The following is a 14,485-nucleotide window of genomic DNA, read 5'->3' as shown; positions in this document are numbered from 1 at the left end:
GAAAGTGCGGGCAGTTCTTGAGTGGGATCGGCCAGAGAATCTTAAGGCACTACAACGTTTCCTGGGGTTTGCTAATTATTACTGGAAGTTCATTCGTAATTTCTCGTCCATGGTTAAGCCTCTCACAGACATGACTAAAAAGGGGACGGATTTTTCTAGGTGGTCTGACAAGGCTTGTCAAGCATTCTCCTCCTTGAAAAAATGTTTTGCCTCGGCACCCATACTCATTCAACCTGATGCGTCACAGCCATTCATTGTAGAGGTAGACGCTTCCGAGGTAGGGGTGGGAGCAGTATTGTCACAGGGTTCGTCCCCTGGTAAGTGGCATCCGTGCGCCTTTTTCTCTAAAAAATTGTCGTCCGCTGAGAGGAATTACGATGTCGGCAATAGGGAACTCTTGGCCATTAAGTTAGCTTTTGAGGAGTGGCTCCATTTTTTGGAGGGGGCAGTCCATCCGGTCACCGTCATCACCGATCACAAGAACCTGCTATATCTGGAGTCCACGAAACGTCTGAATCCCAGACAAGCTAGGTGGTCATTGTTTTTTACCAGGTTTAATTTTGTCGTTACATATCGTCCTGGGTCAAAAAATGTAAAGGCGGATGCCTTATCTCGTAGTTTCCCTGGGGCCGGGAATACGGACGACCCGATTCCTATCCTTCAGGAGGGGGTGGTGGTTTCGGCAGTATGCTCTGAGCTGGAGGAGGAGGTATTGGAGGCTCAGGGGGACGCCCCTGTTGGACCTCCGGGGAGACTGTTTGTTCCAGATCAGTTGCGACAAAAGGTGATCGAGGCACACCATAACTCAGTTTTTGCAGGACACCCGGGGAGTAAAGCAACTGTGGATCTCCTCTCGCGTCGGTTTTGGTGGCCTAACTTACATAAGGAGGTGGTAACTTTTGTCGCGTCCTGTGGGGTTTGTGCGCGCTCTAAGACCTCACATACCCGTCCGTCTGGGGCCCTCTTACCTTTGAAGATCCCGGAGCGTCCTTGGACTCATCTGTCTATGGACTTTATTACGGACCTCCCTCCGTCTTCGGGTAAAACGGTCATACTCGTTGTAGTGGACAGGTTCAGCAAGATGGCACATTTTATCGCTCTTCCGGCTCTCCCTAATGCTAAAACTCTTGCGCAGGTGTTCATTGGGGAGATTGTGAGGCTTCACGGTGTACCCTCCAAGGTGGTGTCTGATCGGGGGTCTCAGTTTGTGTCCAAGTTCTGGAAGGCGTTTTGTGCACGGCGGGGGATGCATTTGTCATTCTCATCGGCTTTTCATCCTCAGACCAATGGTCAGACGGAACGTATGAACCAGAGCTTGGAGACATATCTCCGGTGTTTTGTGTCAGAGAACCAGGAGGACTGGGCTTCTTTCTTACCTCTGGCAGAGTTTGCTCTTAATAATAGGCGGAGCGAGTTCACTGGTAAGTCCCCGTTTTTTGGGGCATATGGTTTTCACCCCCAGTTTTGTACTTTCAGTAGGGGGGGCTCTTCGGGGGTTCCTGAGGAGGAACGATTTTCCTCATCACTCGCTTCAGTATGGAGAGGGGTGCTGAAGAATCTGAATACTATGGGGAACCAATACAAACGTATGGCTGATAGGAGGAGAGTGTCTGGTCCGGACCTAAGTGTGAACGATCGGGTATGGTTGTCTACCAGGAATATTAAACTTAAGGTTCCCTCCTGGAAACTGGGTCCCAGGTTCATCGGGCCGTACAGAATCAGTTCTATTATTAATCCGGTGGCATTCCGTCTTGACCTCCCCCCTACGTTTAAAATTCACAACGTGTTCCACAGATCGTTGCTTAAGAGGTATGTGGCGCCGGTGGTACCGTCACCTTTACCTCCCCCTCCAGTGGTGGTCAATGGTAACTTGGAGTTCCAGGTATCGAGGGTCATCGATTCACGCTTTAATCGCCGGTCCCTTCAGTACCTGGTTCATTGGAAAGGGTATGGTCCTGAGGAGAGGATGTGGGTTCCTGCGTCGGATATTAACGCAGACCGATTAGTTCGGGCCTTCCACACGACTCACCCGGATAAACCTGGCCCTGAGGGTCCGGAGGCCCCTCGTAGAAGGGGGGGTACTGTCACGGGTGTGTCGCCACGAAGATCGTCACGAGTACACAGCCTGACTTCTCGCAGCTGACTTGTTGGTGTTTTGTGTTTTTCGGCAGTGAGGGAGTTAATTCTCTCTCTCTCTGTGCTAGAGGAGGTCCAGCCTCGCCCAGCTGCAATCAATACTGCTGTAGTGAGACTCCTTCAAATGCCTGCTGGTCTGTTTGGGAAGTGTCGGTGAAAGCATTTCATTCAGACTAACAGAGCGGATCGTGGTGTTTGGAGTTTCTGAGATAAGTGTATTTGGAGTGTTTTTTCCCTTCCTCGCTTTATCATTTATCTCCTTTCCCGTTGGTGTTCCCTCTGTTGTAGTTGTGTAGTTGTTGTATGCAAGGTGGTTTTGGTTTTTCCCTTGTACTGTCTCGTTCATCTAAGTACTGTGTGTGGGCATATTATTACTTGTCCCCTTTTGTTGTGATCGGGGTCCTTCTCAGGACTAGATTACTTAGGTGCAGGGATCCTCAGGAGGTAGGGGTTACGCTGGCGGCCTGGACCTCTGTACCTTTAACAGTACCTCCAGGTTGAGGGACTAGTCAGGGCCCCAGCTTAGGGTCAGCTTAGGCCCCCTACCTCCAGTATACAGAGACAGCGTGACAACCTCTGACCGATCTCACCAGGAAAGGTGCTGATGCGGTTCAGTGGTCTTCTGAGGCCATTGAAGCTTTTGTGTATCTCAAGGAGAGGTTCACCTCTGCTCCCATCCTTATGCAGCCTGATGTGACTAAGCCGTTTTTGGTTGAGGTTGATGCTTCCTCTGTGGGGGTTGGCGCAGTATTGTCTCAGGATAACGGGGATGGATTACATCCCTGTGCCTTTTTTTCAAAAAAATTTTCGGAGACTGAACTGAATTACGATATTGGTAATCGGGAATTATTGGCTATTAAACTCACATTTGAACACTGGCGCCACTTCTTGGAAGGTGCGGAATTTCCCGTTCAGGTTCTTACGGATCATAAAAATCTGATATATCTTGATGCTGCCAAGCGCCTGAATGCCCGTCAGGCTAGGTGGGCACTGTTTTTCTCGCGGTTTAATTTCTCCGTTACTTACATCCCTGGTACTAAGAATGTTAAGGCGGATGCCTTGTCTCGCAGTTTTTCTCCCATAGTCGGTGCTGAGAAAGAGGAGAACATTTTACAAGAAGGTGTTGTGATAGCTGCTTTGGACTCCGTTTTGGAAGATGAGATTCTTAAAGCACAGGAGAATGCCCCATCTAACACTCCTCATGGGAGGTTGTTTGTGCCTGGGACCTTTAGGAGAAATTTGTTTGTTGAGTGTCACGAATCTCGGTTGGCAGGTCATCCCGGAATCTCTGAGACCAAGAGACTGGTGGGTCGCAGTTTTTGGTGGCCTGGATGGCAGAAGGAAGTCATTAAGTGGGTGCGTCAATGTACTATATGTGCTAGATCTAAGTCCTCACATACTCCTGCTGCGGGGTTGCTTTGTCCTTTGGAGGTTCCCAGTGCTCCTTGGACACATTTGGCTATGGACTTTATAACTGACCTTCCCCCCTCTGAGGGTTTTACTGTCATCTGGGTGGTCGTGGACCGTTTTAGCAAGATGTGTCACTTGGTTCCCTTCATCAAACTGCCCTGCGCTAAAACTCTCGCTAAGGCCTTTGTCAAGGAAATTGTCAGACTTCATGGCGTTCCTACTGACATTGTTTCTGATAGGGGTCCTCAGTTCGTGGCTCGTTTTTGGCGTGCCTTTTGTGACAGGTTGGGAGTTCATTTGTCGTTCTCGTCCGGATATCATCCTGAATCTAATGGCAAGACAGAAAGGAAAAACCAGGATGTTGAGCAGTTCTTGCGTTGTTTTGTGGCAGACAATCAAGAGGGGTGGTCTGAGTTTCTGCCACTTGCTGAATTTGCTCTGAACAATCATACATCTTCTTCTGCTGGTTGTTCGCCTTTTTTTTGTTGTTCTGGGAGACATCCGTCATTTGGGTCGTTCTCCAAGTTGGGATCTGCCGTGCCTGAGGAGGAGAATTTTTCCGGTGATTTGGAGAGAGTTTGGACGGATGTGCGTGGTAATCTTCAGGAGGCCAACAGAAAATCTAAAGACTACTTTGATAGGAAACGACAGGAGGTTTTGTTCGCTGTTGGTGACATGGTTTGGTTGTCCTCTAGGAATCTGCGGTTGAGGATTCCTTCCAAGAAATTGTGTCCCAAGTTTGTAGGGCCCTTTAAGGTGCTTCAGGTTGTCAACCAATCTGCTGTTAGGTTGGAGGTTTCTACCTCCTGGAGAATTAATCCGGTATTTCATGTCTCTCTGTTGAAAAAAGCTGTTGTATCGGATTGTGACGCCTCTGCCTCTGTTCCTCCAGTGGTGGAGGACGGGGAATATGAAATTTCTCGCATCCTTAACTCTAGACGGTATAGAGGTAGTTTGCAGTATCTTGTGGCCTGGAAAGGTTTCGGACCCGAGGATAACTCTTGGGTGAGGTCGGATGATGTTTCCGCGTCCAGACTTATCAGAGCGTTTCACAGGAGATTTCCTGATAAGCCTGGTCCTAGGGGATCCGGAGGATCCTCTTAGAAGGGGGGGTACTGTTAGAACCTTGCTCTTAGGTTTTTTCCTTTGCTGGTCACATGACCTTGTTGGCCTATTTAATCCTGCTCCGCCCTTCTGGCTTTGCTGGACTTCATTGTATAACTACTTTCTAGCTAGCCTGTGCTCTGTATCTAACTCTGTTAGTTTGCTTGGTCTACGGACCTCTTTGTTCTATATATTTTGTTTGTTCGTCTGTCTGCTACTATTTCTGTTAGGAGGTGTCCCATTTTCCTCCCAGTCCTTAGTACTTGTAGGGATTCCTTCCCCATATCTATAGGTCTCCGTACAGACTAGCTTAGGACTTTAGCAGGTCTGATCGCAGGATCAGGTTCCCTGTTACATCGTAGGGATTAAGCTGAGTTCTATCGTAGGGACAGATCTCCTCTCTTTCCTTAGCTCTGGTAGCAGAACATAACAATCACCCTGTATAATTTCTCGCTCCATCTCAACTTGCCCCACCTGCAAAGTCTCCTCTTTAATTGTGAGCAGTGAACGTTTCACTCGACAGAGAAGCGGGATGGTTACGTTGATTATGGTGTAATCGCCACTCACCATCTTGGTCGATTACTAAAAGCTTTGGAGAACCGCACAGATGTCAGACATCCATGCCCACTCATCAGCTCTTATTTGCGGAGGCTGACCGGAATATAGACGGGCATGTTGTAGCTAGTATTCAACTACTGCCCTCTGCTGCTCACAAAGCCTTGCCAACGTATGTAACATTGAGTTCCAACGCGTGGTGACATCGCACACCAGAGCTGGAAGTTGCAAATGCTGCTGCAGAACTGCCAGGGTGGCGGAAGCCGTAGCTGACCTGTGGAAATGGTCACACACGTGGCGTACTTACACAAGTACAGAATCCGGGTAGGCAGATCTGGGTAGGTTTTGAGAAACCGCTGAACCACTAAGTTGAGCACGTGGGTCAGGCATGGTACATGTGCGAGGTTGGCAAGCTTCAGAGTTGCCACTAGGTTATGGCCATAGTCATACATGACCATGCCCGGTTGTAAGTTCAGGAGTGAGAGCCACAGATCAGTGTGGTCTGTTAGACCTTTCAACAGACATCAAGTCAGCAGGGACAAGGAGCAGCATGGCAGATGTGACAACCTACATGGTGAGCTGCAACATGTGCTACATGTTCACAGATCGACCAGAAGCTGAAACCAACTTCACCTGCCAGAAGTGTAGACTACTGGCTCTTTTAGAAGAAAAGGTGCGGGGACTGGAAGAAAGAATTGCGACATTAAAACTCATCAAGGAAAATTAAGACTTCCTGGACAGAACAGAAGCGTCACTACTGGTCACGGAAAGTGAAGGAAGCGTCAGAGAACCTCCAGAGGCAGACAAGTGGAGGCAAGTGACCAAAAGAAGCAAGAAGACCATGGAGACACCACCAACCACACAACTGAGAAACAGATTCCAAGGACTTGTGGAGGACGAAGATGGCACACCTAAGGATGAGGAACTACCAGCAAGCAAAAAAGAAAAGAGCACCCAGAAACACCCAGAAGCGACAAGAAAAAGGACAGCCAAGAAGGGAAGAAGAGTGGTGGTGGTGGGAGACTCACTACTGAGAGGAACAGAAGCAGCTATCTGCAGACCGGACATAACCGCAAGAGAAGTATGCTGCCTCCCAGGGGCGAAGATCAAGGATGTTACCGATAGGATACCGAAGCTCATCAGTTCCAAGGATGTCCACCCATTTCTTCTGATACATGTTGGCACCAATGACACGGCAAAGAAGGACCTACCGACAATCTGCAAGGACTTTGAAGCATTGGGGAAGAAAGTAAAAGAACTGGATGCGCAGGTAGTTTTTTCTTCTATCCTTCCAGTAGACTGCCATGGCGTCAGGAGATGGAACAGGATCCTTGATGTGAACAACTGGCTGAGACGATGGTGCAGACAACAAGGATTTGGATTCCTGGACCACGGTGTGAATTACCTCTATGACGGACTCCTTGCCAGAGACGGACTACACCTCAACAAACCCGGGAAACACACATTCGCCAGGAGACTCGCAACACTCATCAGGAGGGCGTTAAACTAGAAGAAGAGGGGATGGGAAGAAAAACGCCGGACACGAACATGCAACCAGAGAACATACTAATGAAAGATATGAAGTGCGACAAAGAAGGTCCAAGACAAGATACTTGGAAGGGAGGTAAGAAAATTTCTAATACAATCCACAGGGAGAAGATTGGAACAAAACAAAATCATGTAAACTGCGTGCTAGCAAATGCCAGGAGCCTGACAAACAAGATGGATGAACTGGAAGCAGAAATATCTACAGGTAACTATGACATAGTGGGAATAACCGAGACATGGTTAGATGAAAGCTATGACTGGGCAGTTAACTTACAGGGTTATAGTCTGTTTAGAAGGGATCGAAGAAGTCGGAAAGGGGGTGGAGTCTGTCTATATGTAAAGACGTGTCTAAAGCCTACAATACGGGAGGATGTATGGGAGGAAAATGAGGAGGTCGAGTCCTTATGGGTGGAGATACATGGGGCAAAAAACAATAATAAAATTATCATAGGAGTCTGTTATAAACCACCAAATATAGCAGAAGCCACGGAAAGTCTATTAATGAGACAAATAGACGAAGTAGCAAAAAATAACGAGGTGATTATTATGGGGGACTTCAACTACCCCGATATAGACTGGGAAACCGAAAGCTGTAGATCTCAGAAAGGAAACAGGTTTCTGTCAATTATCAAAGACAATTATTTGTCACAACTTGTGCAGGAACCAACTAGGGGTACGGCCCTTTTAGACTTAATATTAACTAACAGGCCAGACAGAATAACTGGGGTGCAGGTCGGGGGGCACCTGGGAAATAGTGACCACAACATTATACAGTTCCACATGTGCTTCAGTAGGGTGCCCAGCAAGGGAGTCACAAAAACACTGAACTTCAGGAGGGCAAAGTTTGATCAGCTAAGAGATGCCCTTGACCTTATAGACTGGGATAGTATCTTCAGTAATAGGAGCACCGATAGAAAATGGGAAATTTTCAAAACAGTCCTACATAGTCACTGTAGAAAGTACATACCTTATGGGAATAAAAGGGCTAGGAATAGGAGGAAGCCAATGTGGCTAAATAAGGAAGTCAAGAGGGCAATGAAAAACAAAAAAAGGGCTTTCGGTAAACTTAAACAAGAAGGCAGCGAGGAAGCGCTAATATCTTATAGGGAAAAAAACAAAATCTGTAAGAAACAAATAAGAATAGCAAAAGAGGAGACAGAGAGACTAATTGCCAAGGAAAGTAAAACGAATCCCAAACTGTTCTTTAACTATATAAACAGTAAAAGGATTAAAACTGATGGAGTTGGCCCATTGAAAAATAACCTGGGTAAAATCATAGAGGGCGATGAGGGTAAAGCAAACCTACTCAATAGCTTCTTCTCCACTGTTTTCACAAAAGAAAACAATTTATCGGAGGAAATGCAGAGTGATAAAGTAAACCCTCCGCTAAATATCACCCACCTAACCCAGGAGGAAGTTCAGAAACGCCTAAATAATATCAAAATAGACAAGTCACCCGGCCCAGATGACATACACCCCCGGGTACTAAAAGAATTAAGTAATGTAATAGACAGGCCGCTGTATCTTATATTCAAGCACTCTTTATGGACAGGGACTGTCCCACTAGACTGGCGCCAAGCAAATGTGGTACCAATATTCAAAAAGGGGTCTAAAAGTGACCCTGGGAACTATAGACCAGTCAGCTTAACGTCTGTTGTGGGTAAATTGTTTGAAGGATTTCTTAGAGATGCTATTGTAGAATATCTTAATGATAATAACTGTCTAACTCCATATCAACATGGATTCATGAGGGATCGCTCCTGCCAAACAAACCTGATCGCCTTCTACGAGGAGGTGAGCTCACAGCTGGACCGGGGAGAGTCAGTGGATGTTGTATACCTTGACTTCTCCAAAGCGTTTGATACCGTGCCACACAAAAGGTTGGTATATAAAATGAGAATGCTTGGTCTGGGGGATAATGTGTGCAAGTGGGTAAATAGATGGCTGAGTGATAGAAAGCAGAGGGTGGTTATCAATGGAGTAAGCTCAGGGTGTGTCAGGGTTACTAGCGGGGTGCCTCAAGGGTCTGTCTTGGGCCCTATATTATTTAATATATTTATTAATGATCTAGTGGAAGGGTTGCATAGTAAAATAGCAATATTTGCAGATGATACTAAACTTTGTAAAGTAGTTAATACAGATGAGGATAGGGCACAGCTACAGGAGGATTTAGATAAATTGGGGAGTTGGGCCAAAAAATGGCAAATGGGGTTCAATGCCGATAAATGTAAGGTAATGCACATGGGAAAGAAAAACAGCAGTCACCCATACATATTAAATGGGAAACCGTTGGGGAAATCTGACATGGAGAAGGACCTGGGCGTCTTGGTTAATAGCAAATTAAATTGGAGTGCCCAGTGTCAGGCAGCAGCTGCGAAGGCAAATAGAGTCATGGCATGCATCAGAAGAGGAATAGGGGCATATGATGAGAACATTGTTCTTCCTCTGTATAAAGCGCTGGTAAGGCCGCACTTAGAATATTGTGCACAGTTCTGGGCTCCGGTGCTCAGGAAAGACATATTGGAGCTAGAGAGGGTACAAAGGAGGGCGAGTAAGGTAATAAAGGGAATGGAGGGACTAGAATACCCAGAGAGGTTGTCAAAATTAGGCCTATTTACGTTGGAAAAGAGAAGGCTTAGGGGAGACCTCATAAACATGTATAAATACATCAGGGGGCAGTACAGAGATCTCTCCCATGACCTGTTTATACCAAGGATGGTGACAAAGACGAGGGGGCACACTATGCGTCTGGAGGAAAGGAGGTTCCTGCACCAGCATAGAAGGGGATTCTTTACGGTCAGAGCCGTGAGACTCTGGAACTCTCTGGGAGAGGAAGTGGTGATGTCCAACTCACTTAAAGAGTTCAAGAGAGGCCTGGACGCCTTTCTTGAGAACAATAAAATTACATCTTATGCTTAGTTAATTAATCCAGGGATTTAATCTGACTGCCAGATTGGTGTCGGGAAGTGAATTTTTCCTCAATGATGTAAATTGGCCTATACCGCATGGTTTTTTGTTGCCTTCCCCTGGATCAACGCTGCGGAATAGCTGCAGTGCACAAGAAATAGGCTGAACTGGATGGACGCTTGTCTTTTTTCGGCCTTATAAACTATGTAACTATGTAACTCTGTGGCGGTGTGCGGTTTGTCACCTAAGCAGATTAGCTTCAGTAGAGCCTGTTGCCGCTTTGCCAAGGCAGTGCTACAGTGCTTCCAGCTTGTGACTGATGTTGACATTTTGGAGATGGAGGATGAGGAGGTGCAGGAACTGCTGCAAAAGGTGTGGGAAACCCTGACTGAACCAGGGGCCGCAATCCTTGGTGTCGGTAGCACGTGTTCTGTCCCAGGGTTCGACTGGGTCCCGACTTCCACAATGTTCACCCAGTGTGCCATCATTGAAATCTAGCGTCCCTGGCCACAAACACTTGACAGACCCACACAGGGTCGAAACATTGTGTGTTTTGGGATGGCGGAATAAACACCTCTTTTGCAACTGAATGGACGCTGTCTTTTACTTTTGTATGCTGATATTTCCTCGAGTGGGTTCCTTGAGGATTATGAAAGATAAGAAAAAGGGGCGCTCTGGGTGAAACCTAAGGATTAAGGACAGGGATGGGGCGAGAAAACTGCTCACCTGACCCGGTTGTGCACCCCTGCACAACCCCGGGAATAGCCTGGAGAGGTCCACAGTGCTGTGTTGCTGCTGCAACTTGGGCGGTCACATGACCGGCAGTGATGTCATGGCAGGTCCTCCTGAGGTGCAAGTCCTCAACCAAACTCGACTCCCAAGGGAAAGGCAGCTCCTGCCACGGACCCTCAGAGAGGTACAAATACAGAGCGGATGAAGGCAGTATTCCGCTGCCAAAACACGTGTTGTTTTATTGACCTAATGAAGGTGTTTTTTATTATTTCCCCTTCACCATCCATTCCTTCGCGCTCCATAGACCGCGGCTTTGTCCTTCATCCGCCTTGAGGATTATGGACATGTGCCCCTTGCAATGAGAGCTGCTGATCACCATCTTTCCTGGCCACAAACACTTGTCCATGTGTCCGTGGTTAAGTGGACCTTCCCAGTAACAGCGGTGGTCAGGGCACGGCTGATGTTATGGGACACATGCTTGTGAAAGGCAGGGACGGCATACAGGGAGAAATAGTGTCGGCTGGAGGCCAATTACTGAGGGACGGCCGCCACCATGAGGTTGCGGAAAGCTTCAATCTCTGCAAGCCTAAATGGCAACATTTCCAGTGCAAGCGGTCTGGAAATGTGGTGGTTTAGTATTGTGGCCTGTGGGTGGGTGGCTGCGTATTTATGCTTGCGTTCCAAGGACTGGGGTAGGGACAATTGAACGCTGCGCTGGGACAAAGACGTAGTTGCTGACGGTGGTTGCAAGTGTGAAACTAAAGGTGTAGGGTGGGAGGCATCTTCACCTGCTTCATGGACAGGGGATTGGAATACATGTACAACAGGGGAAAAGGCAGTGGTGTCACCCGCAGACATTGTTTCTGGACCCTGGCATTACTAGTAGGGTGCTTTGACCTCATGTGCCTAAGCATGCTGGTGGTGGTCAGGCTGGAAGTTGTGCTGCCCCTGCTGATACTGGTATGGCAGATGTTGCAAATAGCCTTTTTTGGGTTAACTGGACAGTCTTTAAAAATGCGCCAGACTCGGGAAGACCTAACCCTTGACCTGGAAACTTCCTCCCTGTTGATGTTCTGGGGAACAGTTGCCCGCCTTGTGTCTCTGGCCACCCCAGTGCCTCTTCCTACCTGTTGTGGTGCAATGGATCCCTCCCCATCTGTGCTGCTGTACTCGCTCTGCATGTCACCTTACCAGGTTGGGTCAGTAACTGCATCGTCCAGCACATCTTCCACTTCTGCACCCTGGTTCTCCTCTTGACTTGCTTACTTAACAACATCACGTGTTGGCAATTGTGTCTCATCATCATCCACCTCTTGCGACAGTAATTGCAGTTTCCCACCATTAACTTCTTGTGAGCGTGGCTTCTCAAATGTTTGGGCATCGCTACCTGCGATCTCCTCATGTCCCGCTTGAAACATGCAGAGCGAGAGGCCAGAATCTATAAATGGAAATGTGAACAGCTCTTCGGAGTGTCCTGGTGGGATCACTTGTCTCTGGGCATGGTGGGGGGAAGGAGGATCAGGGTGAGGATATGTGGTCCAGACACACAGCTACTGAGACTGGACCGTGAGAAAGACAGGGTGGTGCTGACAAACAGACTGGAAGCATTGTCGGCTATCCAATCAACAACCTTTTTACACTGGTCTGGCTTCAAGAGTGGTGTTCTACGCCCCCCCTAAAAAGTGAAACAGGAAGCTAGGTCGCCGTGATGTGTTTGTTGTGCTCCCGCAGCAGGCACAGTTTCACCTTGCCCATGGCCTCAGCATCATGCCCACTTCCTTGTCCTTTACCACGCGCCTTGACCATTTTAAATTCCGTATGATATTTCCCTGCTGAAAAAACTTTGCAGCATTAGTATTGCAAGAAAATTTGCCCACTTCAGATGGACTTGTTACACTGCAGAAGCAATATAGCGATGCTATTGCAACCAACCAAGTCTAGCTGTATGCTATTAGCACCCAAACGGAGCAGTACAAATGGCGTATAATATTACCCTGCTGAGAAAACAATGCAGGATTTGGATCACAGAAAATTTAGCCTGCCTCAGATGGAATTTTTTTACTGCTTGCACTATATAGCGATGCTATTGCAACCAACCAAGCCTGCTTGTATGCTTTTAAGGCACAAATGGGGCAGTATAAATGGTGTATAACATTTCCCTGCTGAGAAAACTTTGCACGATTTGGATCGCAGGAAATTTAGCACACCTCAGATGGACTTTTTTCACTGCTTGCACAATATAGTGATGCTGTTGCTAACCAACCAAGTCTGGCTGTATGCTTTTGACACACAACTGGCGTAGTTTAAATGGCGTATAATATTTTGATGCTGAGAAAACTTTGCAGGATTAGTATCGCAGGAAAATTTGCCCACCTCAGATGGAGTTGTTACACTACAGTAGCAATATAACGATGCTATTGCTAACCAACCAAGTCTGGCTGTATGCTTTGAAGCACAACTGATGCAGTTTAAATGGCGTATAATATTTTGATGCTGAGAAAACTTTGCAGGATTAGTATCGCAGGAAAATTTGCCAACCTCAGATGGACTTGTTACACTGCAGTAGCAACATAGCGATGATATTGCTAACCAGCCAAGACTGACTGTATGCTTTTGACGCACAACTGGAGCAGTTTAAATGGAGTATAATATTTCGATGCTGAGTAAACTTTACAGGATTTGTATCGCAGGAAAATTTGCCCACCTCAGATGGACTTGTTACACTGGAGTAGCAATATAGCGATGTTATTGCTAACCAATCAAGTTTGGCTGTGTGCTTTTGATGCACAACTGGCACAGTTTAAATGGCGTATAATATTTCGATGCTGAGAAAACTTTGCAGGATTAGTATCACAGGAAATTTAGCCACCTCAGATGGACTTTTTTCACTGCTTGCATTATATAGCGATGATATTGCAACCAACCAAGTCTACCTGTATGCTTTTAGCGCACAAATGGAGCAGTATAAATGGCATATAATATTTCCCTGCTGAGAAAACTTTGCAGGATTTGGATCACAGGAAATTTAGCACACCTCACATGGACTTTTTTCACTGCCTGCATCACTATATAGCGATGCTATTGCAAACAACCAAGTCTGCCTGTATGCTTTTAATGCACAACTTAAGCAGTATAAATGGCGTATTATATTTTCCTACTCATAACAATTTGCAGGACTAAGAGCAAAAATAATATTAGTAGCCCTGAGAAAGGCTATTGATATGAGTTGCAGCAGAAAGGATGTGCCATTATCCCTATCTTGTCCTACACTATCCCTTCGGTACAATCTCTCCCTAAGTGCTCCCTAAGAAATGAAAGTGGTGTTGAATCGCTGCCTATACACAGCTAAAACTCTGTCCCTAGTTCAGTAGCATATCTCCCTGCTCTGCCTGTTTCCTTTAGTACACTGTCCCGAGCATAGGGTCCCGGGTCTTATATAGACCGGATGATGCTATGCGGCCAGCCAATCAGAGTAATGCCACTACCAACATGGCTACGGCATTACAGTGACTGGCAGGCAATCCCCGCATGTTTATTGGCTGTCTAACAAGTGCCAAACATATAAGTAAGCAATAGGCAAATTGTATATTTAGGCTTCGCAAGTGGGAAACATGCGGGGCAGGGACTCGAGCTTGTGCGCGGGCATTCAAAAAATACTCGCCAAGTAATGAGCATCTTGAGCACACTGATGCTCGAGCAAGTAACGAGCAGTGCAAGCTCGCTCATTACTAGCTGGAATAGATAGCGGATGCCATGTTGCGTTTGCAGAGCCCCTCATGTGCCTAAACAGTGGAAAACCCAATTTTGAAAACTACACTCCTCAAGGAACTTATGTAGAACAACAAGCATAATAAGACATTATATGTTTTGTCGTAGTGATATTTGTAAGACTTGATGTAGATGGGAGGACAGCACAATTCCTGAATTGCTGGTTTTTCTTTATTCTGCCTCCCAAAAATCGAAATAAAAAGCAATCAAAAAATGTTATGTGCCCGAACATGGTATCAATAAAAGCGTCAACTTGCCCGGCAAAAAACAAGCCTCACATGACTCTGTCAGCAGAAATAAAGACAAATTATAGCTCTCAAACTAT

This window comes from Phyllobates terribilis, unplaced genomic scaffold, assembly GCF_046119375.1.
Source record: "Phyllobates terribilis strain yellow unplaced genomic scaffold, ASM4611937v1 Scaffold_4__5_contigs__length_816908805, whole genome shotgun sequence".
NCBI classification, from domain to species: Eukaryota; Metazoa; Chordata; class Amphibia; order Anura; family Dendrobatidae; genus Phyllobates; species Phyllobates terribilis.
Note: the sequence above shows the minus strand (reverse complement) of the source record.